This window comes from Neovison vison, chromosome 13 (assembly GCF_020171115.1).
Source record: "Neovison vison isolate M4711 chromosome 13, ASM_NN_V1, whole genome shotgun sequence".
NCBI classification, from domain to species: Eukaryota; Metazoa; Chordata; class Mammalia; order Carnivora; family Mustelidae; genus Neogale; species Neogale vison.
The window spans coordinates 70,107,901-70,134,282 of NC_058103.1; positions in this window are offsets into that span (position 1 = coordinate 70,107,901).

The following is a 26,382-nucleotide window of genomic DNA, read 5'->3' on the forward strand; positions in this document are numbered from 1 at the left end:
CAACATCCGCAAATCAGTCAATGTGATACAACACATCAATAAAAGAAAGAACAAGAACCATATGATACTCTCCATAGATGCTGAAAAAGCATTTGAAAAAGTACAGCATTTCTTCCTGATCAAAACTCTTCAAAGTGTAGGGATAGAGGGCACATACCTCAATATCATCAACGCCATCTAAGAAAAACCCACCACAAATATCATTCTCAATGGAGAAAAACTGAAAGCTTTTCTGCTAAGGTCAGGAACACAGCAGGGATGTCCATTATCACCACTGCTATTCAACATAGTACTAGAAGTCCTAGCCTCAGCAATCAGACGACAAAAGGAAATTAAAGGCATCCAAATTGGCAAAGAAGAAGTCAAATTATCACTCTTCTCAGATGATATGATACTATACGTGGAAAACCCAAAAGACTCCACTCCAAAACTGCTACAACTTGTACATGAATTCAGTAAAGTGTCAGGATATAAAATCAATGCACAGAAATCAGTTGCATTTTTCTACAACAACAACAAGACAGAAGAAAGAGAAATTAAGGAGTCAATCCCATTTACAATTGCACCCCAAACCATAAGATACCTAGGAATAAACCTAACCAAAGAGGCACAGAATCTATACTCAGAATACTATAAAGTACTCATGAAAGAAATTGAGGAAGACACAAAGAAATGGAAAAATGTTCCATGCTCCTGGATTGGAAGAATAAATATTGTGAAAATGTCTATGCTACCTAAAGCAATCTACACATTTAGTGCAATTCCTATCAAAGTACCATCCATCTTTTTCAAAGAAATGGAACAAATAATCCTAAAATTTATATGGAAGCAGAAAAGACCTCGAATAGCAAAAGGGATATTGAAAAAGAAAGCCAAGGTTGGTGGCATCACAATTCCGGACTTCAAGCTCTATTACAAAGCTGTCATCATCAAGACAGCATGGTACTGGCACAAAAACAGACACATAGATCAATGGAACAGAACAGAGAGCCCAGAAATAGACCCTCAACTCTATGGTCAACTAATCTTCTACAAAGCAGGAAAGAATGTCCAATGGAAAAAAGACAGCCTCTTCAATAAATGGTGTTGGGAAATTGGACAGCCACATGCAGAAAAATGAAATTGGACCATTTCCTTACACCACACACAAAAGTAGACTCAAAATGGATGAAGGACCTCAATGTGAGAAAGGAATCCAACAAAATCCTTGAGGAGAACACAGGCAGTAACCTCTTCGACCTCAGCCGCAACATCTTCCTAGGAACATTGCCAAAGGCAAGGGAAGCAAAGGCAAAAATGAACTATTGGGATTAATCAAGATAAAAATCTTTTGCACAGCAAAGGAAACAGTCAAAAAAACCAAAAGACAACTGACAGAATGGGAGAAGATATTTGCAAACAACATATCAGATAAAGGACTAGTGTCAAAAATCTATAAAGAACTTAGCAAACTCAACACCCAAAGAACAAATAATCCAATCAAGAAATGGGCAGAGGACATGAACAGACATTTCTGCAACGAAGACATCCAGATGGCCAACAGACACATGAAAAACTGCTCCATATCACTCGGCATCAGGGAAATACAAATCAAAACCACAATGAGATATCACCTCACACCAGTCAGAATGGCTAAAATCAACAAGTCAGGAAATGACAGATGCTGGCGAGGATGCGGAGAAAGGGGAACCCTCCTACACTGTTGGTGGGAATGCAAGCTGGTGCTACCACTCTGGAAAACAGCATGGAGGTTCCTCAAAATGTTGAAAATAGAACTGCCCTATGACCCAGCAATTGCACTGCTGGGTATTTACCCTAAAGATACAAAGGTAGTGATCTGAAGGGGCACGTGCACCCGAATGTTTATAGCAGCAATGTCCACAATAGCCAAACTATGGAAAGAACCTAGATGTCCATCAACAGATGAATGGATAAAGAAGATGTGGTATATATACACAACGTAATACTATGCAGCGATCAAAAGAAATGAAATCTTGCCATTTGCAACAACGTGGATGGAACTAGAGCGTATCATGCTTAGCAAAATATGTCAAGCGGAGAAAGACAACTATCATATGATCTCCCTGATATGAGGAAGTGGTAATGCAACATGGGGGCTTAAGGGGGTAGGAGAAGAATAAATGAAACAAGATGGGAGTAGGAGGGAGACAAACCATAAGTGACTCTTAATCTCACAAAACAAACTGAGGGTTGCTGGGGGGAGGGGGGTTGAGAGAAGGGGGGTGGGGTTATGGACATTGGGGAGGGTATGTGCTTCGGTGAGTGCTGTGAAGTGTTAAACCTGGCGATTCACAGACCTGTACCCCTGGGGATAAAAATATATTATATGTTTATATAAAATTAAAAATTAAAAAAAAATAAAATAAAAAAATAAAACAATAAACTACCTACAGACTAATTCTTTTTTTTTTTTTTTTGGTTTTGTCACTATTTTTTTATTTTAGTTATTCTTTTTTTTTTCCAATTTATTTATTTTCAGAAAAACAGTATTCATTATTTTTTCACCACACCCAGTGCTCCATGCAAGCCGTGCCCTCTATAATACCCACCACCTGGTACCCCAACCTCCCACCCCCCCCCGCCACTTCAAACCCCTCAGACTGTTTTTCAGAGTCCATAGTCTCTCATGGTTCACCTCCCCTTCCAATTTACCCAAATTCCCTACTCCTCTCTAACACCCCTTGTCCTCCATGCTATTGGTTATGCTCCATAAATAAGTGAAACCATATGATAATTGACTCTCTCTGCTTAACTTATTTCACTCAGCATTATCTCTTCCAGTCCCGTCCATGTTGCTACAAAAGTTGGGTATTCGTCCTTTCTGATGGAGGCATAATACTCCATAGTGTATATGGACCACATCTTCCTTATCCATTCATCCGTTGAAGGGCATCTTGGTTCTTTCCATAGTTTGGCGACTGTGGCCATTGCTGCTATAAACATTGGGGTACAGATGGCCCTTCTTTTCACGACATCTGTATCTTTGGTGTAAATACCCAGGAGTGCAATGGCAGGGTCGTAGGGAAGCTCTATTTTTAATTTCTTGAGGAATCTCCACACTGTTCTCCAAAGAGGCTGCACCAACTTGCATTCCCACCAACAGTGTAAGAGGGTTCCCCTTTCTCCACATCCTCTCCAACAGACTAATTCTTAAACATAAGACATTAAATGAATTTAGTAATTTCTATATTTAAAACATAATTTTAAATTAAATGTTGCTTTACATACATGTTCCTTTTTCCTCGTGAAATTTAGTGCCATAAAGAAATAACTCTCATTTGCTAAATAATGGGTGTCAAAAAAAGTTCTAATATTTATATCTGATCTTTAGATGTTGTTATTTATATTAATTTAAAAGTCATATTGGTGGGTCTTGGAATCTGCCACTATGCTTGAAAAGTGCCTGGTCCTTAATAAGCATAGAACTATTCATTTAATATATGAATATATAAATTTGTTGAATGTTTTACTCTTGTCAGAAATACTTTAAGAACATTGCAAGGATAGGGGCACCTGGGTGACTTAGTCGGTTAAAGTTGGTGAAGTAACATAACTGCCTTCGGCTTAGATCATGATCCCAGGGTCCTGGGATTGAGCCCCCAGTTAGGCTCCCTAGTCATCAGGGAACTTCCTTCCTCAACTCCCACCCCACTGCTCCACCTGCTTGCATTCTCTCTCACTCTGTCAAATAAATAAATAAAGTCTTTAAAAAAAAAACTGCAAGGATAAATAAAGGATGGAGCAGGAAGAATTGTTCCAACAACTAGATTAGGAAGGAGTTTATGGATGTACAGAAATGAGTACACTAATTAGTTAAAGAAAATAAAAGAAGGAACAAAATTTAATGTATGATATTTAGTATATTAGTTTGCTAGGCCACTATAAGAAAATACCACATAGTGGATGAAATAAACAACAGAAATTATTTTCTCACAGTTTTGATGGCTAGAGGTCCAAGATCAGGGTGTTGGTAGGATCAGCTTCATTCTGAAATCTCTCTCGTTGGTTTGCAGATGGCTGCTTTCTCACTGCGTTCTCACATGGTGTTTTCTCTGTGCACACTCACACACACACACACACACACACACACACACACCCCTTCTGGTGTCTCTCCATGTGTCCTAATTTACTCTTGGTATGAGGATCCTAGTCATTCCAGATTAGGGCCTACTCTAAAGACCTCATATTAACTTAATCACTTCTTTAAAGACTTTATCTACAAATACAGTTACATTCTGAAATACTGAGAGTTTAGGACTTCAGCATTTGAGCCTAGAGGGAAGACAATTCAGCTCATAACTATTAGTTTCCCATCGTCAAGAATCCAGATACCCACAATGTTAAAATAGGGATTTTGAAAAAGTTGAAATTCATATTTTGGAAAACATTATTTAAGTTTTTGGTTATCCAGAAAATATGATAAATTTGCAAAGATAAAAGAAATTGTGTAATCAATAAAAGCAGGCCTTGCATCAGCTGTAAAATGATCAAATTAATGGCATGATTTTATACTACAGGAATGAAAAGTCACTAAACGTTGAAAACAGGTTCTTTTATAGCCTGTCTGAAAGAAGAAAAAAGGGTCACATATGAATTTAAGCAATAACCAATAACTATATACGGAATCTTTCTCCCAGAAGATAAGTATGAGGGACTTGGGAAGAAAGGCAAAATTACTGGCCTCCGCTTGCCAAACGCAACAAATCATTAGGGCTTTCCTGATGAATGAATACTAGTTTCCAATCCCTAGAATGACCATATAATCCAGTTTGCATAGGTATTTCCCAATTTATGCTTGTTATTTATCAATATTATGTCCAGTTAGCATCTCCTTTAGCCCTCAAAATTATCCCAGTTTGATCACCCATATATCACTATAGCCCCATCTTCCTCCCAACGTGTATACACACCCACACTTAGAGCGAATATTTGAGATTCAAAAGCCCTATCTCCCATACTCAACAGATGCTGCTTTCTCCCTATATCTACATATTGAAACTATTTTCCTCTTGACCAGTAGAGAATCTAACAGATCTCGAGTTCTGTTTTATCCATCCTTGATAATAGGTTCTAGGTTCTGTAGAGAAAGGAAAGAGTATCCACAGTATTTTTCAAATTTTCAGATTTAGTTTTAACATGCATCAGGCTATAATGGAAAAAGGTCTGGGCCAGTCATAACACATTTCTAGCCCCTACTTTATCAGCTATTAACCCTGTAGCTTTGCACACATCGTTAAAATTTTTCAACCTTGCTTTCCTCATTAATATCAAGGGGGCAGGGCAAATGAGCTTATAAATTGCTTGGTCATGACATTAATGATGCTTCTAGGGGACACCATTTCCTCACTCCTAGAACACTCAACATTCATTCTTGTGCTTGGTATCATGAAGATTCATATGAGGAACCAAGGGAAAGGTGAAAGGAGAAAAGCTGAATTAGGGATTGTATGTGGCTAAATACATGGCAAGAGTTAAGAATGTATGATTGAGAGAACTTATACAACTCTATGCTTAAAAAGCAAAATAATTCAATTAAAAACTAGGCAAAGAAACTGAGTAAACATTTTTCCATATAAGACCTATAAATAGCCAACAGATACATGAAATGATGTTCAACATTACTAATCAACAGGAAAAGGCAAATCAAAACAACTATGAGATACCACCTCAACATGGTCAGGATGGCTAGCAACAAAAAGACAAGAAATAACAAATGTTGATGAGGAGGTGGAGAAAAGGGAACCCTCACATACTGCTGGTGGGAACCCTCACATACATTCAGGTGCAATCACTATGAAAAAAATACAAAGGTTCCTCAAAAAATTAAAGTACTATACAATTTAGTAAGTCTATCCAAAACAAAAAATAGTAATTTAAAAAGATATATGCAGCCCAGACCTATGCTTATTGCAGCATTATAACAGCCAAGATATGGAAGAACTAAAGGGTCCACAATAGATAAATGGAAAAAGAAGATGGGGGTGTGTATGTGTATAAACATATATATAATGGAATATTACTTACCCATAAAAATGAATGAGATCCTTCCATTTATGTCAACAAGAATGAACCTAGAGAACATTTCATAAGTTAAACAAGTCAGATCAAGAAAGGCAAATACCATATGGTTTCACTCATATGTGGAATCTAAAAAAACAAAACAAATGAACAAACAAGCAAAAATGGAAACAGACTCATAAATATAGAGAACAAACTGGTAATTGCCCAGGGAAGGATGTGGAGGAATAGGCAAAATAGGTGAAGGTGATTAAGAAGTATAAACTTCCAGCTATAAAATAAGTCACAGAGAGGAAAAGTACAGTATAGGGAATATTATTATATTCCCTATAGTATACTGTCATAGTATTGTATACTGTGTATAGTATTGTGATGTTGCATGGTAATACATGGTAACCATATTCACAGTGGTGAACAGAGATTAATGTATAGAGCTGTCAAATCACTATGTTGTGCACCTGAAACAATCTTGTATGTCAACTACAAAACAAGAAAAATACTTTAAAATATTTTTAAAACTTTAAAAATAAGAAAGATTAAAGAAACAAGTATGATTGAAGAACTTAGAAATTTAGAGCACAGAGAAAGGTAAAGTGACATTTAAAAAATTGGGGCGCCTGGGTGGCTCAGTGGGTTAAGCCACTGCCTTCGGCTCAGGTCATGATCCCGGGGTCCTGGGATCGAGTCCCGCATCGGGCTCTCCGCTGAGCAGAGAGCCTGCTTTCCTCTCTCTCTCTCTCTGCCTACCTCTCTGCCTACTTGTGATCTCTCTCTGTCAAAAAAAAAAAAAAAAAAAATCTAAAAAATAGTAATAATACCTCATAAACTTTCCAGTTATGTTTCAATGAGCTTTTTGGCATTTGAGTTGTAACATGCTTTTTTGTATTCCATGCTTTTTTGTATTTTAACTATGGGGAACAGAGAATCTAGAGAATAAGTCTAGGGAGGGAGAATGAGAGAGAAGGAAAACTAAAACAGCAGTGAGTAGGCATTTAGCTTTTGTTTTGCCCAATTTCTGACTTTTTGTTAAAAGAGGACATAAGAGAGAATACAGGAAACTAACAATCAAGATGAGACTGTATCTGTCAACATAGACCTGGAGGTATGAGATGTTACCTTGACTTAGAATATCCAATTATTGTTTTTTTAAAGATTTTATTTATTTATTTGACAGAGATCACAAGTAGGCAGAGGGGTAGGCAGAGAGACAGAGGAGGAAGCAGGCTCCCCGCTGAGCAGAGAGCCCAATGCGGGGTTCGATCCCAGGATCCTGGGGTCATGACCTGAGCCAAAGGCAGAGGCTTTAACCCACTGCACCACCCAGGCCCGCTCAGATTATTTTTAAGGGTTTTTATCTTTTGAGGGAAAAAACACATAAAAATTTATGGGTCTATGCCAGAAAGACTGTAAAATATGCCTAATCCCCAGTCAGGTCAAAAAATTTCATATAAAAGATGCACGGTTAATATAAGGGGGAAAGTGTTAAAAAACCTACATCTAAGCATAACACTCCCTGCTTTGCACTACCTACCATATTGTCATCTTGTTTTTTTTAAATATGTCCTGAAATCCCATTTCCATACCCATAAATTACATTATAAATTGTATGTTAACTTGGGAATATATCTAGGTATGGGTTCATCATATGTGCTCTGGTTTTCAAAAAGAAATGTCTATGCTTAGAGAGAACAAGGTCAGCATGGTTGAGAAAACACGTGGTGCCCATCACTGTAATCACTGCAAATCATGTGAAAGCAGTCCTTCAAGAAAATACCCAAGTCATAATCATTCTTGAGTTTGATGTGATACTGTGACTATGCTCCTTTGACAGAAGGTTGTGGGTTAAAAAAAAAAAAAAAAAAAAAAAAAAAAAAAAAAAAACCTATCTCATAATCTACATTGAATCTGTTCTGCTATTTGATATATTCAAAAGCATTAAATCTTGTCAATGGCTCCTCTCCTCATGATGACTCTTGGCTATAACTATGTCAGGCTGAAGAAAGTAGAGAATTAAGATTATTTTCAGGACTCCGTGACCCTTACAAATCTAATTACAAAGCAATTTCACCTTTTCCTACTCATATCAGTTATCTGTTTCCACCATAATGCTGTGAAATAAATGAACAGAAAGCATCAGTGGTCTATATCAGTAAACGTGTATTTAGCTCACAGCTCCATAAGGAGATGGTTTAGGTTGGACTCAACCAGGTAATTCTTCTAGTCTCAGATGAGCTCATCTACACATCTGAGGTTCTCCTGGCTGCCAGTTTGGGGCTTATACATATGGATTAGCTGGGCGTTGGCTACAACAACTCTGCTGTGCTTCGTGCATCTCTCACATCATCCAGCTGACTATGCTGGTTTGTTCTTACGACAAAGGCAGAGGAGCAAAAGCAGAAATGTCACTGCACTTGTGCATTTTCAAGCCTCCTCATTCATCACATCTGCTGGCCCATTGGCTGAATCAAACTACGATGGCTGAACATAGAATCAATGAGCAGAGAAATAAACTCCAAGTTTTAATAGGAGTAATTTAAAGTCACAAGGCAAAGGGATATGTATGTAAGAAGTGATGAAGAATAGGGGCTAACTGCAAAATTAGTGTACTCTTAATCTTGTTTGTCTCCCTAGCACAGAGGGAGGCATAATTTTTTTTTAATTTCTTTTTTTAATTTTTTTATTTTCAGCATAACAGTATTTATTATTTTTGCACCACACCCAGTGCTCCATGCAATCTGTGCCCTCTCTAATACCCACCACCTGGTTCCCCCAACCTCCCACCCCCCGTCGCTTCAAACCCCTCAGATTGTTTTTCAGAGTCCATAGTCTCTCATGGGTCACCTCCCCTTCCAATTTCCCCCAACTCCCTTCTCCTCTCTAACTCCCCTTGTCCTCCATGCTACTTGTTATGTTCCAGAAATAAGTGAAACCATATGATAATTTTTTTTATTTCTAAGTTTTTAGATACCCTGTAAAAATAAACTAACTTTTACATACAGTAACTTCTAAAATGAACCAACTTTTATATACATTAACTGACTTCTAATACACCTCTCCTGCAGATATATCAAAAACCATTCTAACCAAACTTCACAGGTCTTTGGAGGCATCTCTACATGGTCTCACTGGAATAACCATATACTGAAAATTCCCAAGCAGCTTCCTCCAGTTCACTTCCCTATCCAACCCTGAACTTTATCTCAGCTTCTAAATGTTTTTCAGGTTTCTCAAACTTAATATTTTCATTACTGATTTCTTCATTCTTCTACACCACACCAATACTAATATATTTTTTCTCTTGATTCCTTATTCTCTATGCTCTAAAACTGATCCCACCATGCACATGTCAACTAAGCTAGAAAAAGTCAGCTCTCTTCCTTCCCATCCTATCGCTACATTTTCAAATGTTTGTCATGCCCTGAAACTGCTACCTCCTTAAGATTTCTTTTTTCTATTATCTTCTCTTTTCTATTCCTCCTGCCTCAGTCTTCAGTTTATGCTTCATCTTTTTATACTGAACTGCTGAAATTATTTACTTCCCTTCTTATTCTGTCATGCCCCCAAATTATGTTTCTTAAGCAAATGTTGTCATAGGGATATCCTAGCTTAAACATCTTCAAAGACATCTCACTACCAATGGGACAAGAAATGCGAGTGCTTTCATGAGGTAGCCTCTTATTTCTTCCAGTAACTCAGTTGCCCCTAATTTATATAAAACTAATAGTGGTAAACTTAGTCTTGTTTTGACAAGCCTGACTGATTCTACTCATATGCCTCATTTGATTTCCACATTTCATTTATGCCCACAAATATATATACACAAGCAAAGACACACAGACACACCCCACCACGACCACCACCAGCAGCAGCAGCTGGTACAGTGTAGTCTTACACCCTTTATGTTTCCACTACTTTCTGCACTGGTCTTTATCAGGCACAGCACATCAATGTACTTATCTGCTTACATTTGTCTCCACTTTAGACTATTCTCAACTTTACTTAGATGACTTCTTACTCATTTTTTTAACCCCAGATTCTAGTATGTAATAGATGTGATGTCTGAATAAGTTAAGAGACAGGTGGGAGGAAAAGTGTCCAGTTGAAAAGGAAATATTATTATACGTGTACCCAGGATGCATGTAATATATTTTCCTGGTATTAAATAAAACAGATTGAAGAAAATAGACTAAACTTGAATCCTTCTCAACCTTATTAAAAAATATTCCAGGAAATATGCCACTCACTCCTTTTCAATCAGTAATTTCATCTTAGAGCTCTCTCAAGATGTATTAAAGGGCTTTGGTTAGCAAGTCTTACAAAGTAAATGCCAGAGCTAGCTCTCCAGATGGTACTGAATTAGTCAACAATGACAGCATGTAAGTGTTGATGCTGTCCTTCATCTTCCTATACCTAATGCACCAAAAAAATGAAAGAATGTCAACTTTCCCGTTGTGGCCTGATTCTTTCAAATGCACAATTTTCAGTAGAGGAGCCAAGTGCTAAAATAAGAATATTCTTGTCTGGAAAAGAACTAGCCAATCATTAGAAATCCTATTCTACCCTCAGAGATAACCCTTTTGGTCTTTCAGTAATACTCTTAACAATGAAGAAACACACACAAAAGAAGGTGAGGGATTTAAAACAAAATTTAATAGAGTATACAGTAGTAAATATTTGCTGACTTCAACAAAATGTACACATTCATTTAAGTGGTATAAATTCAGATACCATTCAGGGCTTCTGTGTAAGAATGGGCAGCCTCTCAAGCAAAGCAAATAAAGGTGACATGGTGACTTCAGAATTTTACTTCTTTGAAGAGTCTTTTTCCTTCCTACCTTTCCTGCTATATGGTAGATGATTTGAGGAAAAAGGCAAAAAGGAAATGCATAGAAAACCAAATTTCCTTATAACCTGCAGTCCACTGACAAATACTTGAGGCAGGCCGAGTATAACTTTCCTCCAGAACTCCCAACTCTCTTAATGTTAATGTTTTAAAAGAGGGAAAAATAACTGTAGCTTAAAAATAGCTAGGACCCGAGGATCCTGTGAGCATTCTTTAACATACGAAAATCCTTTTGGAAACTTCTCTTGTCTTTATCTCACTCAACTACATGGTATATAATCAGTTGCTCCTCCCAATCCCAGGGCACGTCTTTCTGCCCATGGGTCCTGCCCCCGTGCTTTAATAAAACCACCTTTTTGCACCCAAGACGTCTCAAGAATTCTTCCTTGGCCATCGGCTCTGAACCCAAACATTTCCACATTAGTAAATACTCAGTTTTAACATATTTTAAAGTCAGAATTTACCACCTGAGAACAATCAACAATGAACTGCATAGCAGAGTTCTGGAGAACTGACCATGAAACTGAATTTTGTCCATACACACGATCTCCTGCAGAATGAATCTGTCAAAACCTGGCCAGCTTGAGTATTCTGAACTTATAAGGTCTTACTAAAATTGGTCTTACTAAAATTAGTCACTAAGAGACTATCCAACCCAATTAGAGAAGGAGCAGAGAGTGAAGGAATTTAAGAGACTCACACAAATAAATAAATGAGCAAGAGCCATGAGAAAGTATATACCATGAGTAAGCAAAAGCCAAGAGGTAAAAATAGAAAAGGAAGACATAGACACAAATAAAACCAGATAAATAAATGGAAAAGCAGAGTGACTAAAAACAGGGGCAATGGACCCTTGCCTCTAATGGGACAATTAAAAGTTCTAGGGACACTCAAAGAACTTCTGAAAGCCTGGATATTTGGTTGCTGAAGCAGTTTCTCAGGCTTCCCTTCTTTTTCTGAAAACCTACAATGAAATCCTAACAGGAGTGGAGATCCAAACATGGTTGTTTCTTACCACTCAGAAGTACCTTTATAATCCAGTGGGAAAGCATAAAGAAGATACATGTGTTTGTAAAGTAAAGAATATACCAGCCTATTTTTTTCTGGAATATAACCAGAATCCTAGCTCAAAATCACGTTCATCTGTTCCACCTCCTTCATCTTAACTGTTAATATTATTACCTCTGGTTTTCTCCATCACGGGTCAATATCCCCCAAGTAGTACTTAGCCTACCAGAGAAAGGTGACATTAAAATAGTATCATCTCTGTCTTGGATAGGCTAAACTGTCCCCTTAGTTCATTAAGATAAATAAAAATAAGTACGTTAAACCACTAGCATAAAAAAAGCAATGTTTACACCAAAACACAAATGACATTAAATGGGCTCTCTCTTATTGCAAACCAGTATTTGCTCTTTAACTCCCAGACTTCAACTTACTGCTACATCCTAACTTGAAGGCCTCACATTAAAGAATTAAAATGTTCAAAGAAGTGATTTTTTTCCCCCTTCTCCCAGAATCACCCTTCTACAGGATTGAGCAGATATACATTGACCCCCAATTATGCATAACATCTCTTTCACCATAAACTATAAACCAAAGCAAATAGGATAGCAAATATAGAGCAATAAAAAGCAAATATGGAGCCTGCTCAGAGTCAAGGAGCAGAGAAACAAACTCCATGACTTGAGAGAGTGGCAAAATCACATTATAAAAGCACACACATAATAGGAAATATAGTTGGGACCATCTTTGGAAGATATAATCTTCCTGTCTCCAAAGCTAGAATGGAAACACGGGTACATTTTACAAAATAGCTTCTACGCCTTTTCTATCCCTATGGTGTTAATTTAGCACAATACTTGGCACAGAGTGGATGTTTTTACACATTTTATTTTATTTTCCAAGCAAGCTTTGAGATATTTCTAACACCAACACACTACACAAAAGGTAGGGGTTTATTTCTTCTTTGGGGTTAAATATAGATGAGAAGATGCTACCCATAAAAAGAGGTTTAAGTTTTTATCAACAATTAGATTATTGTCCTCCTCATGTTTCCCCTCACAGAAGAGGCAACGTCCATTCTGGGCACCCCCAGCTTCTAGGAGCCCTATTTGGTAAATATACTTCCATTATTACATGAGTAAATTTGATCTCTGGGTGTGGATAAATGCATATCCTTAATCTGAGGTTCATTTGCCTTTGCCCAAAAGATGCTTAAAATTTCTTTTTAAAAGGTCCATATAGCACTTTCATCAGACAAGTCTGAGTTCAGGAGGAAAAAAAGGAACAAACAAACAAAATCGCCTTCAATACTCCCTTCGATTGTTGCCAGGGAGACCTTGTCTGAAGCTTCCCTCTGTTCTCAACATGCATTGGCTCATATTCATCACTATTGACAGTCTCATATGTGTCACTGTCCAGCAAAAATCCTATCTGTTACTATTAATAAGCTACCCTTTGCCATATTGATTAGTTGCTTATCTGAGCTTTACAGACAACAACCTCCCTGCTTGTCTCAGAAGCCTCATATTAGTCAGAATGGTACTTCAAAACTCTTTGCTTCCTATCTTTGTGACTTAAAGTATATATAGCCTTGACCTTAGATCTGTACCTCTGTCTTAGTACTTAGACATCCTCCTGCACCGTGTTGCAGTATTAACTCTCAGATGACTAAACTCTGCTCCATCCATGTGCTACAGTACTCCCTGGAAGTTGACTATGGATCACATACCTAATCTAAAAATGGCAGAAATGTCCTGAGCTAAAGTGAATGATCTCTAAACAAGATGCACAAAAGTAATTTTCTAGGAACATACTCAAATACTCCATTTTCTACAAGGCCTAGCCCCATTTCCTGATAACAATAACAGTTAAATGGAACTGGCATAAAACTATAGGATCTGGTATGGTACATCAGCTTTATAGCACATGAACTACATTTAAGGAGGTGTTCGTAAAACTTCTCAGAGAACTAGTTAGTTGAGCCAATCAGGAATATGTTTCATTGGATTCCCTACTAGAAAATCCTTTATCCTAAAAATGAGGCATGCCAGCTCAACTTGAGAATGATGTTTCAAGTAAGAAAGAAGAGGCAGTTATGAAAAGGTACTTTATTCCTCAGCCCAGTCTTAGTCTCACATCTGTATTCTAGTGCAACTGGCTTCAGGAGAAAATAAAAGTTATTTTCACCAGAATTTCCACAGATATCAAGGGAATAAGGCAGCTACACTCTGGAATACATGTATCCAACACACCATAAAAGTGAGAGAATGATCTCTGCTGCCCCTAAACATAAAGCAGGATGGCCGCATGGAGCTTCTTCAGCATCAACAGTGACTTTAGTCTGCAATGGTGGACCAGTTTCAGTTCAATAGAGCATTAGCATAACTTAGTTTGCATCATTAGATCAGGAGACCATCTCAATATCAGCAGCATTCAAGTTCCTTGGAAGGACTGCACTATTTTAGCAGTATATATTATCTTGAACCAGAGCAGGAAGGAGAAGAAAAAAAGCTATGCCATTATGTCAGATGGAGCACCTGGGTGGCTCAGTTGGTTAAATGCCTGACTCTTGATTTTGGCTGGTGATGATCTCAGTGTCATGAGATCGAGTCCTACATTGAGCAGCACTTAGTGTGGAGACTGCTTGAGATTCTCTCTCTCCCTTTTCCTCTGCTCCTTCCCTGTCTCTCTAAAAAAAAAAAAAAAAAAAGTTGTGTCAGAAGTCCTAAAGTAATTGGGAAAACATAGAGGAGCTGCAGGTCTCACAATAAGAAATTTTTTAAAATACTATTTGTTTTCTCTTTTTTTCTGCAAAATCTAAAAAACAAGAAATAAATTAAATAATATAATCCAGAAAGGCCCCAGCAATACAAAAGTAAAAAATATTTGGAATAGGATACAATACAAACCGCACCTGCAATAGTCTATTTACAACCTGGCAAATGGCTATAGGGTCAAAATATAATCATCCAATGCAATCAGGTAAATATGGGTTAGGCCCAGAGCAGTACAAGACCAGGGGTGAATGTTGAATGCTTTTTCCATACTCCTACTCCTTTGTAATCTCTTTCTGTTCACTTCTCCAGCTTTTCTTACTTTGTTTATAAATATCAAGGATATTGGATAGGGTTACTGACCTGTGCCTTTACATAAAATAGCTTTAATATATACACATGGAATAGAGAAAACATTTTAAGAAATATATACCATGCATAAAATTAGAAGAAAAAGTTCCCATAGCACATTCAGCTCAAGTTGCTGTTTCTTATTTAAGATGCTATTATAGCTTCTTTGCTAGAATGTTGATTTCTAGAATTGTTCACTGTTAGCAATTCACCACAAAATTCCAGAAGCATGTCATGTGAGATTTCATCAGATATAAGAGTTAATCAGATTCTTTTAATTCTCTGCATACATTTTCTCAAAATAACATGTACTATCCTTAAGAAAATGAGTTCTAAAATATGATCAAAGCAAAAATAACCTATTCCCTATGGAAACACAAAGGCTCTGCAAGTACCTTTACAATTTATATAAATAGAGACAAATAGGTTAATTTTGTTTACTTTTTTTAATGGCTCTCAGTCAGGAGCTCATTTATACAAATGTTTATTATGATTATGATTATTATTATTATTCTTAAAACCCTTTTGTAAAAGGATATTTCCTCAAAACAAAGGCATCTCATGGTATAATTGGCATGAGTATGTTATGTGAAACTGAATTATTTAGCTAGCATTCCTCTAATTACCATTTTTTTCATGGGAATCCATTTTTCAACAATAATATTATAAAATAATTAATACCTTCAGGACAAAGACCTGAACTTTATGCAAATATAGATTAGAAAAGTCCAAATTATTTTTTAATGAGCTATATGTATTATATCTCCCTATCTAGAGTTCATCTGGACCATAGCATTAAATAAGCTTAGAGTTAATTAAGCGTATTATAACTATTCCTAGCTTCTGCCTTTATTAGTATGAATCCACCAGCTCAGAGGCACTCAGCAAACATGGAAATACTTTATCAACACCTCACTCCAAAACACCTTGAAATATTTCAATCCTGCCTATACTCTTGGGATAATTCTAAAAGCTCAAACCTATTGGGCTCTTTTTGAAATCCATTACTTTTCTATTTATATAAATATGAATTGCAGGAATAGAGGAGGCTTTCTTTGTAGATGTTGATTTATATTAATAAAAGCTATAGGCAAACAATGGCTGTTGAGCACAAGCACACAAGAAGGAACGATATCTCTTGCTGCAGAGATACTGGCTCAGTCATCAGCAGATTAAATGAACAGATTTGCTTCATATTTTAGTGTGTTAAATTGAATACAAGTCATAATAGAAAATCTCAACATGCAAATGAAATCAGAAGAGCTTTTCTAATTTTCAGGAAGGGAATGAGAGAATCAATCTTTCAGTTAAAAAAAGAAAATCCACAGACCACTTATTAATAGCTGATCACATTTTGGAAGCAGCCAAACTAATTTAACTTATACCTACTCAGCTTGTGTTAGTTAGAAGAGCAAACTCAGAACTAACCCTATTAAAATTTACCCCAAATTTAAAAGAAACATCACTTACATAAGATAATCCTATGGGGGAGGGGGGACACAACACTGTGAATATCCACAGTGAACAATATCAATACCTACAGGAAAGAAAGAGACATTCATTTCCTACCATGGATACAGAGGGAAAGTAAAAGAGCACAGTCAAGATGTATTTTCCATGGATCTGTTTCACATTCTATCAAACACCCTCTGGGCATATTTCCACAGCTGTGGCAAAATCCTCTATAGAAGAATGATTTGACATTTTAACGTTATTTTCCCAGTCTCTCCCATGTAATTTTGTGATAAAATAAACTCACACCCCCTGAAAAGGTGGGGTATCAAAATGACAATGGATTTTGGATTCAGAGAAACTAGACTTTAAATACAACCATTGCCATTCAGTAAGTGAAATACTTTGGAAAATTAGTTCACTTTTCTCAGCCTCAGTTCTTTCTACAGTAAAGAGGATTCACTACCTAAACAGAACGATTGAAGGAAAAAAAAAACTCCAGCAGATTATCTGTAAGATAATGTGTACTCAATAATTATCAGTTCACTTATCTCAGGCATTACCTCTACTCTAATTTTCTATGCTATCAGCTGCTAGTCAAAAATTCTGTGTTCCTTTATGTGATCTGGACTTCCATTTCTTTATATTCTGCTTTACCCCTAGGCAATCACAAGTTTTGAGTACATACCATATCATTTGAAAGTCCCCCAAATTTTCTCTTCCCATCACCTCATTCCACTCCTTCCCTAGCACTAGGGGGAATAAAATAGAACTATGGTCAATGGAATCAACTAAAAGGTAGAGTTTCTGTTGGATAGAAGAAAGTAATTTTAAAGATAGCTGAACCCAGGTAAACATGCTCTTGGCCTTCTTGAATCACTTTTCTCTTGAAATACTCTCCTTCTTATTATTCCCTGTGCCTGGTAAGTCCCCTTTCCTAATAGAAGAGGCATTGTTTTCCACACTCAACAACCATAGAGGAAAAACCCAGGAAAAAACTGAGGAGCAGGCTACTTAAGCCTGTCCATTGTCTGGGACACAGTAGTCCTAGTGATACATATGAAGTACAGCTTTGTTCTCCAGAGATGGAGAGGTGAGCATTTCAAAGCCAAATGAGTAATTAATTACTTTTCTTTTCAGGCACATGGGACCCAGGTTAGGATGGACAAGGAGAGCAGCAACTGCTTTATCAGACACCTGTCTGATAAAGTAGATTCAGCAGTTCAAATCCTGTCTATACACTTTCACTACACCTGCAGTAGTTAAATAAAAGTAGGCCCCCTTTCTTGAGTAACATACAAAATACTTTACAATATTATAAAATATAATTTCACTATTTTACTAAAAGCATAAAGATTTAGTACTTCATCAAGATTGGTCTTCTCTTCCAAAAGTAAGTTATAAAATATCTGATCATGGAATTTATAAGACCTCTCTTAGAATACATGTTCAGACAATCACTTATAAATAATTTTTTTTAAAGATTTTATTTATTTATTTGTCAGAGAGAGAGGGAGCACAGGCAGGCCGAGAGGCAGGCAGAGGCAGAGGGAGAAGCAGGCTCCCTGCCGAGCAAGGAGCCCGATGTGGGACTCGATCCCAGGACGCTGGGATCATGACCTGAGCCGAAGGCAGCTGCTTAACCAACTGAGCCACCCAGGGTCAGTCCACCAGGCTAAATATTAGTCCCCAAAATATCCAGCCCTAATCCCTGGAACCTATAAATATTACCATACACACACACACACACACACACACATTTATATTTATATCTATATATATTTATATCTTTAATTGAAAAAAGGAACTTCACATGGGTGATTAAGAATATTAAATTAGAGAAATTATATTGCATTATCCAGATAAACCTTAAATGTAATCACCAGCATCTTTGAAAGAAGGCAGAGGGAGTTTGCTAACAGAAGAGGAGAGGTAATGTGACCATGCTTCTGGCCTTGAAGATGGAGGAAAGAGCCATGAGCTGAAGAATATAAGGAATGCATCTCTAGAAGCTAGAAAAGGCAAGAAAGCAGATTTTTCCCATAAGTCTCTCTAGGGAATATGACCTTGCTGATACCTTAGTTTGGGCCCAGTTTTCTGGACCCGTTTTGAACTTCTAGCCTCCGAACTAAAGGAAAATAAAGTTCTGTTGTTACAATTCACTTGTTGTTACAAGTAAATTAGTAATAACTTGTTATAGCAGCCATAGGAAACCAACATAATCAGAAACATTTAATTAAATAGAAACTTATTACAAATCAACTAATGGGGATGTGAACAAGAAATAAAGCTTTTTTCAAATTCTTCAACCTTAGTTACATATCTCTTATATTATGTGCTTGCACAGCACAGCACAATTCCCTTTTATGGCATCTCTCACATACTCTGGAATTAAATTATTTAGTTGTCTCTTTTCCACAAAACAGAAAGTCCATGACAGCAAGATCCATGTCTGCCTCATTTATTTGTGTTCTATGGCTGACATGTTGCATCACTGATAAATATTTGTTGAAAAGATGAATAAGTGAATAAGAGAATGAAAGAATGAATTATTTAAGAATACAGCAAAGCAGAGAAAACAATATGAGGACACACAGGAAGAAAGAGGATTACCCCAAATGCTTAGGAAATTGTTAGTCAGTGTAAGGAGGAAAAAAAAAATATATCAACTGATTCAGGGGATTATTTTGTGTTTTTCTTGGTCAACTTTGCTAACATTTAAAGAGGCAAGGCACAAAATGGCAGCCAGAATAAAATAAAAGTTTCATACAATTCCTAACTTCTAAATAGACCTTAAATAATAAAAAAAGTAAACATTTATAAACATAGGATAAAATTAATTTAAATCTTTAAGTGATCGGGGCACCTGGGTGGCTCAGTGGGTTAAGCCTCTGCCTCAGCTCAGGTCATGATCTCAGGGTCCTGGGATCGAGCCCCGCATCCGGCTCTCTGCTTGGCAGGGAGCCTGCTCCCCCCTCTCTCTCTGCCTGCCTCTCTGCCTACTTGTGATCTCTCTCTCTCTGTTTAATAAATAAAATCTTTAAAAATAAATAAATAAATAAACCTTTAAGTGATCTATGTGACACATTTTATAAATTATATTTAAAATGTATTTTGGGCAACCTGGGTGGCTCAGTCAGTTAAGTGGACTCTTGATTTCAGCTTAGGTCATGATCTCAGGGTCATGAGATCAAGTGCACCATCAGCTCTGCACTGGGTGTGGAGCTTAAGATTCTCTCTCTCCCTCTGCCCCTCCTCCCATATCTCTCCCTCTCCCTTTAAAAAATAAAATAAAATAATAAAATGTATTTTACTGTATTATACATAATAGAGATATTACTGTTATACTGCTATTGTGTTGTTATATATTCTAATATATAACATATATAATATATTCATACACATAAAAATATGAAATTCTGCTTTGATAGCACCTGGATCAGCTGTATAGTAGGCTTATTTGTCCAGTGACTTCATTGTTACAAGTATTCATATTGCTCAGTCACAAGGGCTAGCTTTTTTCCCTCCTAATCATTTTAATCTAATATATGTGAAAACTTACACCTGTAAAAGTATTTACTATTACCATATGCATATTAGTCATAGCAAACCTAATAGATCTGTATTCCAAACAAAATCCTTCTTTCAGACAAAACTATATATCCTGGGTTCTTCTGCACCTGTTAATCTGAACACAAAATTTGTATCTGAAACTTTTTAATTTTTATTGGAGTTTTGTGCAGCTGTGCAAACTACTATGCTAATAGGAAAATCAAATATCATTTATTCAGAGGGGGAATTAACTTTTATAATAACATACATATCAGAAATTCCCATGAAGATAAATATTGTTTTTCTCCATATTTAGATTACCTTTATAAAGATTTGTTTTGTGTCACTGAATTCTTGTCTCCAGTTTGGGAGCTATGTATGACAATGCAAATAAACTGGGGCAGCAGAGTGATCCACCGCAAACCAATACAAATACTGGACATCATTAGTGTTATTACAAGGAAATTCTCAGAGTAAATATACAGTAATATAAGCTCTGGTGAAAGGCCAAGGAAAGAATACTAATTAGAATGTTAATGCGTATATTTACCACCATAAAAGATACAAGTTTAGGGGCACCTGGATGGCTCAGTGGCTTAAGCCGCTGCCTTTGGCTCAGGTCATGATCTCAGGGTCCTGGGATCGAGTCCTGCATCAGGTTCTCTGCTCAGCGGGGAGCCTGCTTTCCTCTCTCTCTCTCTACCTGCCTCTCTGCCTACTTGTGATCTCTGTCAAATAAATAAATAAAATCTTAAAAAAAAAAAAGATACAAGTTCAAATGAAGTAAATTTTCACTTGCATATAATATATATAAAAATATGCCTGCCTCCGTAAAACCAAAGTTAAAGTTGAAAATATTTCCAGTACAGAATCCAATTTCAAATATTCTAATACTCCAGCAACAGCAATTAAGAAAATGTAAGAAATATTTCAAGTTCATAGCAGATTGAAGGATTTGTTTTCTATTTTACAAGTTTACTTAATTTTTCCAGTACATAAAAGGAAACCTAAGTTGTATCTTAATGAGTACTATAAAAATTTTGTAAAAACAAATGAGATCATATGTTTAAATACGTTTTAAATGTTTTAGACAATAAGAACTGCTTAGAATAGTTACATCCTAATTACATACATTCTAATATTAACACAATTTCTTAACTGTAAGATGCACATATTTTCATATTCTAACATTTCTACATGTGTATGAAACTTATAGTCAGTGACATTTCACAATTGGACTAAAATTTTTTTTATTAGTGATATGTAATAACAGTACATCTAACAACTGAAGTCATCTAAGATTGGTGAAATGTCATAAATTATTTGGTATGTAAGATAAAGCAAATATAAATTTTAATTTATCTTTTGTTATAACATGTAATATGTAGAAAATTTAATCACAAATGAGAATTAAATATTAAGCACCATAACCTAGCATTACATATTAAGAAATGTGTTAAATAAATGTTAGATGCTAAAATATAAAATTCACTTATGAAAATAAAGTAGTGGCATATAAATGCAAAAGATCTATCTATAGGGCAAAATCTACCTAGGTCCAGTCCTTAAATATAAAAGATATTCATAAATCAGAGATGGAAAAAACAGTTTTCTTTTTGCTACAAAAACAATTTTGCAAATTAACATTGCCTTACAGATCTAAAAATCATACTATAGGTTAGTGTGCCTCTAAGAGAATTGTATGGTGCTTATTTTTAAAAGAAACATAATTTTCAAACCAATAAGCATGAGAAAAAGTAAGCAGACATCAACTTGTGTCAAAAGATTCTAGAAGATCATGAAAAGCTAGAACTTGCCATAAATCTATGCCCAATTCTCTGCCAAAGTACCTCAGATCCTCAATCCATCCAGTTAAGGCATTGCTGTTAAAATGCTATCCAATAGCATGGAGGACAAGGGGCGTTAGAGAGGAGAAGGGAATTTGGGTAAATTGGAAGGGGAGGTGAACCATGAGAGACTATGGACTCTGAAAAACAATCTGAGGGGTTTGAAGTGGCGGGGGGGTGGGAGATTGGGGTACCAGGTGGTGGGTATTATAGAGGGCACAGCTTGCATGGAGCACTGGGTGTGGTGAAAAAGTGATGAATACTGTTTTTCTGAAAACAAATAAATTGGAAAAAAAAATGCTATTAATGTCAGAGATGACTTTTCCTAAACTGCTATTAGCCATTAACAACTAAGATAGAATAGCCTAAAAGACCAGTTAGCCATTAACAAATGAATTCCTAAGGAACCACACATGTTTTAATTAGAAACAAGGAAATGTGACCAAAACTGCAAAGATTCATATCAAAGTCTAACTTTAATCAGTTAGGCTAAGAAATATCAGAGTGACAACAAGGAAAGGTGGGTGATAAGAAATCTCCAAGAATTCTGGGCTAAATTACAGAACTCCCATGATTGAGATCTGCCACTAAAAAGAAGTGAAAAATCACAGAATGGCAAGCTTGATTTAGTGATTATCTGCTTAAATACTTTTGTATTAAGACCTTGCTTTTTAAGAATTAAAAGGATCATCAAATTCTTTTTTCATTCTAGTGCATCATGGAATAATGACCTGAACTATATTTCCATTTAAGTCATATCTTTACAGGAAGATAGATGAGAAAAAAATTAACTTTGAAAACTACAGTACTTATTTAAAAAATGGGTATTGGGGCTCCTGGGTGGCTCACTCGGTTAAGTGTCTGCCTTTGGCTCAGGTCATGACGCCAGGGTCTTAGGATGGAGTCCTGCATCAGGCTCTTTGCTCAGTAGGGAGCCTGCTTCTCCCTTTGTGTCTGCCCTTCTCTCTCTCTCTCTGTCTCTCATGGACAAATAAATAAAATATTTTAAAAAATAAAACAAAATAATGAGTATTAAGAAACAACCTACTTGGGATTAAAAAGATACAAGTTTCCAGTTACACAATAAACAAATCATGGAGAAAGAAAGTATAACAGAGTATATAATCAATAATATTATTAACACCTTTGTGTGATGACAGATATAACTATACTTTTGGTGAGCACTATAATATATAAAATTGTTGAATCACTTTGTTGTACACCTGAAACTAATAAAACACTATAGGTCAATTATACTTTAATAATGATGAATGAATGAATGAATGAGAGACAGAGAGAGAGAGAAAGAAGCTTTTTTACTTTATGGGTAAGAGAAAAAATACAGTAAGCCAAATTGGAGCTTTGAAAATTATTAAAAAAACACTCTAATTTTGAACAAGGACTCTATAAACATTTGCAAGCTGCTGAACACTTTGCATGTGTACCTCTGCCAGATTTTTGTGGTCTTTAGTCTCAGTCTGGCACCTCCAATGTTCACACAGATTGTCTCAAAATGAAATTTGCAAAACAAAGAAAGATCAAAGCACATTTAAATATGTGGCTGAGGCTGAAGAATCTGTCAGTGGAAAAGATCTCCAAGATAGAAACTGTGATCTTTAAGACAGCTACTGTTCAGCAACAGAACCCAAACACAACGACCCATTTTGGTCCAGAAGATGAAGCTGAAGCATTTTTGAGTTAAGTTTGGAATATAGACTTCCCAAATAATTTATGACTTTCGGCTCTTAATGGTAACTGTTTCTAATACATTTCTCAAAGAAGAAGAATACCACAGGATAGAAAGTCAAATTTATCAAGATGCCAAAAATTAGAAATGGGTGGGTCCTTAGAATTCACCTAACAAAACCATCTCATGTTACAGACCTGGAAACTAGGGCCTAAAGAAGTAAAGTGACTTGCCAAAGATTATATAATCTTTAATGCAAAAAGAAGAAACAGATCCCACATTTCCTTACTTACTGCCAAGTGCTCTTTCCCCCATTATCATAATGCTCCTCCCTTAAAGCACAACAAAAAATAACTGAATGTGAGGTATTTACCATACGTCATACTTGAGTTTCAGCAGCATGTCACTATTTTTTTAAAGCTACAGTTATCTGAGTTACTAAAGATTGACAGTACTATTTCAGTGAAGTTTATTGTTCACATGAAACCATTACAAAGTATAGTAAAAGATAGAACAAATTTGATTTTGAAGTTGACTTTTTGTGCTTAGAGCATGTGATGAGGGAAAATGTTCTGACAGTTCAAGCTTACTCAAGCTTAATGACAGATCTAAATTGGAGCTTGGAGATAAAAGAAATTCTTTAGTGATGCCTCAGTTGTCATTGATTGCTATGAGCAATTTTAAAGCTATTCAAGATGAGAATTGCCAGCTTGGTTCTGAAAGGGGAGAAAGTGGTACATAAGATTAGAGGCTGGTACAAATGCTATCTTGGTTTAAAAAGAGAGGACAGTTTTGTATCACATACATAGGTGACAATCGTGACTACATATAGACATTTATCAGCAGGAAATGACTCAATGGGTGTTCAGAATAGTGTAAGCACCAGCTGTGCTAAGGAAGATGAAAATGAAAGCACTTGCCTTATAAGGATTACCAGCAGCAAGATGGCTGAAAAAATAAATAAGCAGTTGCTAAAGCTGAAGGCTAATAAAAAAATAAAATAAAATAACTATCTTCATTATAGGATATCTCCCTCCTTCTTGCTGAAAATCTTTGAATTAAAAAGAGTCCATTTTTGAGAAATTCAACTTCATCAAATGGAAAGTGAAAGCATCTCCAATTCTACATATACACTGAAGCCTTCATGCCCCATTGGCACTATTCAGATTGAATCCCATAGTAAGTTTCTACCTAGTGAGTCCAAATAAATGGCAGTTATCAAAATGTTCTGTTTTTAACTGATTTTTTAAGTCACTTTGTCTCTAGTATTTTATCCTTATAAAATATCATTAGTCCTTAAGATTATTAATTAATAGCCCCTAAATAAGTTAATTGTATCATTAATTTAAAAGTAGGAGCCAGAGATAGAGAAATACAAAAAAGACTCTATCCACAAGTAGAATGGATGACCCCAGAAAAAAAAATATATAGCCCAAATAGACATCTTCCTCCAGAACACTCCTCTTAACTGTTTGTCATTCCCTAAATGACACTTGGAGCTTTTTAAAATGAAATTATCCATCTATATAAAATATCTTTTCCAATATTCTCCACCTAATGTACATATTGTATCCTCTAAGTTCTAACTCCAGTATCACTTTAATGGTCAGAAATTCTGTCATAGAGAAATATTCTTGCCTCCATGTTTCTACTGCACATACTTTCAGCATAGCAGTATTACCTATTATTTGTTTATCTGCCCTTTTCCTCCACTATAGGATAGGGACTGCTGTATATAATGTTCTTCGTCTCCGTATTTTTCCCAAAAGTTATATAGTTAACTAGGACATAACAAGTACTATATAATATTATATAAACAAATGAAAATGAGCCCTCTTATAAACAGGGTTGAACATTTCTTTGCTTCCAATGAAAATTACCACAAAATATGAAATTTAGTTACAGACAACCTTGCCAGAGATTTTTATTTTGATGTATTTCCCCCAAATTTACATTTTACTCTAATATATCTTATAAAAAAGCATTCCATCATGTCAGTTTCTCACCTAAGTATTTATTGTTAATAAAAGAAATTGCATAGTAATTGTATGAGTGTCATTGTATTATGAGATAGATAATAGCTCTCCCCTTATTTCCCAACAACATAGAGAAATTCATCAAAAAGGGTATTTTCTGTTGGCCTAGACCAAGATAAATATAGAAATGGAAAGATGGTGTTATAGAAATTTCAGAATCTATTTCCTTTCAGAATTATGTGTTGCTTAGGGAGGGAAGAAGCACATTACACAAACACCTATGTGTATACACACATGCATACCTTCTCTGTCACTGGCACCCTCATGTACAGTCAGAGCTATCAAGAGATAGAGCCACAGTATTTCATATCATGCTACCTGCCAAGGCATTTGCTTGCACAATTCTTTTTACAAAATAAAATATTTTCAATATATTTATTTTTGTTATTTGAGTAAACCTGGGCAAAAACTCCAATGATTTTGGTAAAGTACACTGGTAAAAGCCATTATAAACCTCCTAACAAGGAAAGGAAAATATTCTAAATTGTAAATTACACTACATCAGGGGAACTCTCATAGTACACAGATGTTACAAATTTACTAATAAAATATGTCCAATCCCAACTGTCTGGGTATCTTCACTTGTCTGTTTGTTTTACCAGAAATAATCCTACTGGCAAAATGCCATTGTTTTCTATGATGAATTGAGGTCTGTAGAGTCTTGCATTACTTTCCAAGAAAGTTCCTACATTCCTTTTCATTTTCTCAATTTGATGAGGAAAAAAAGTTCATTTAAATAGCCTTCCATGTGTGTGTGCTCTCTGTGAAGGTACAGATAATATTATCTTGAATCAGA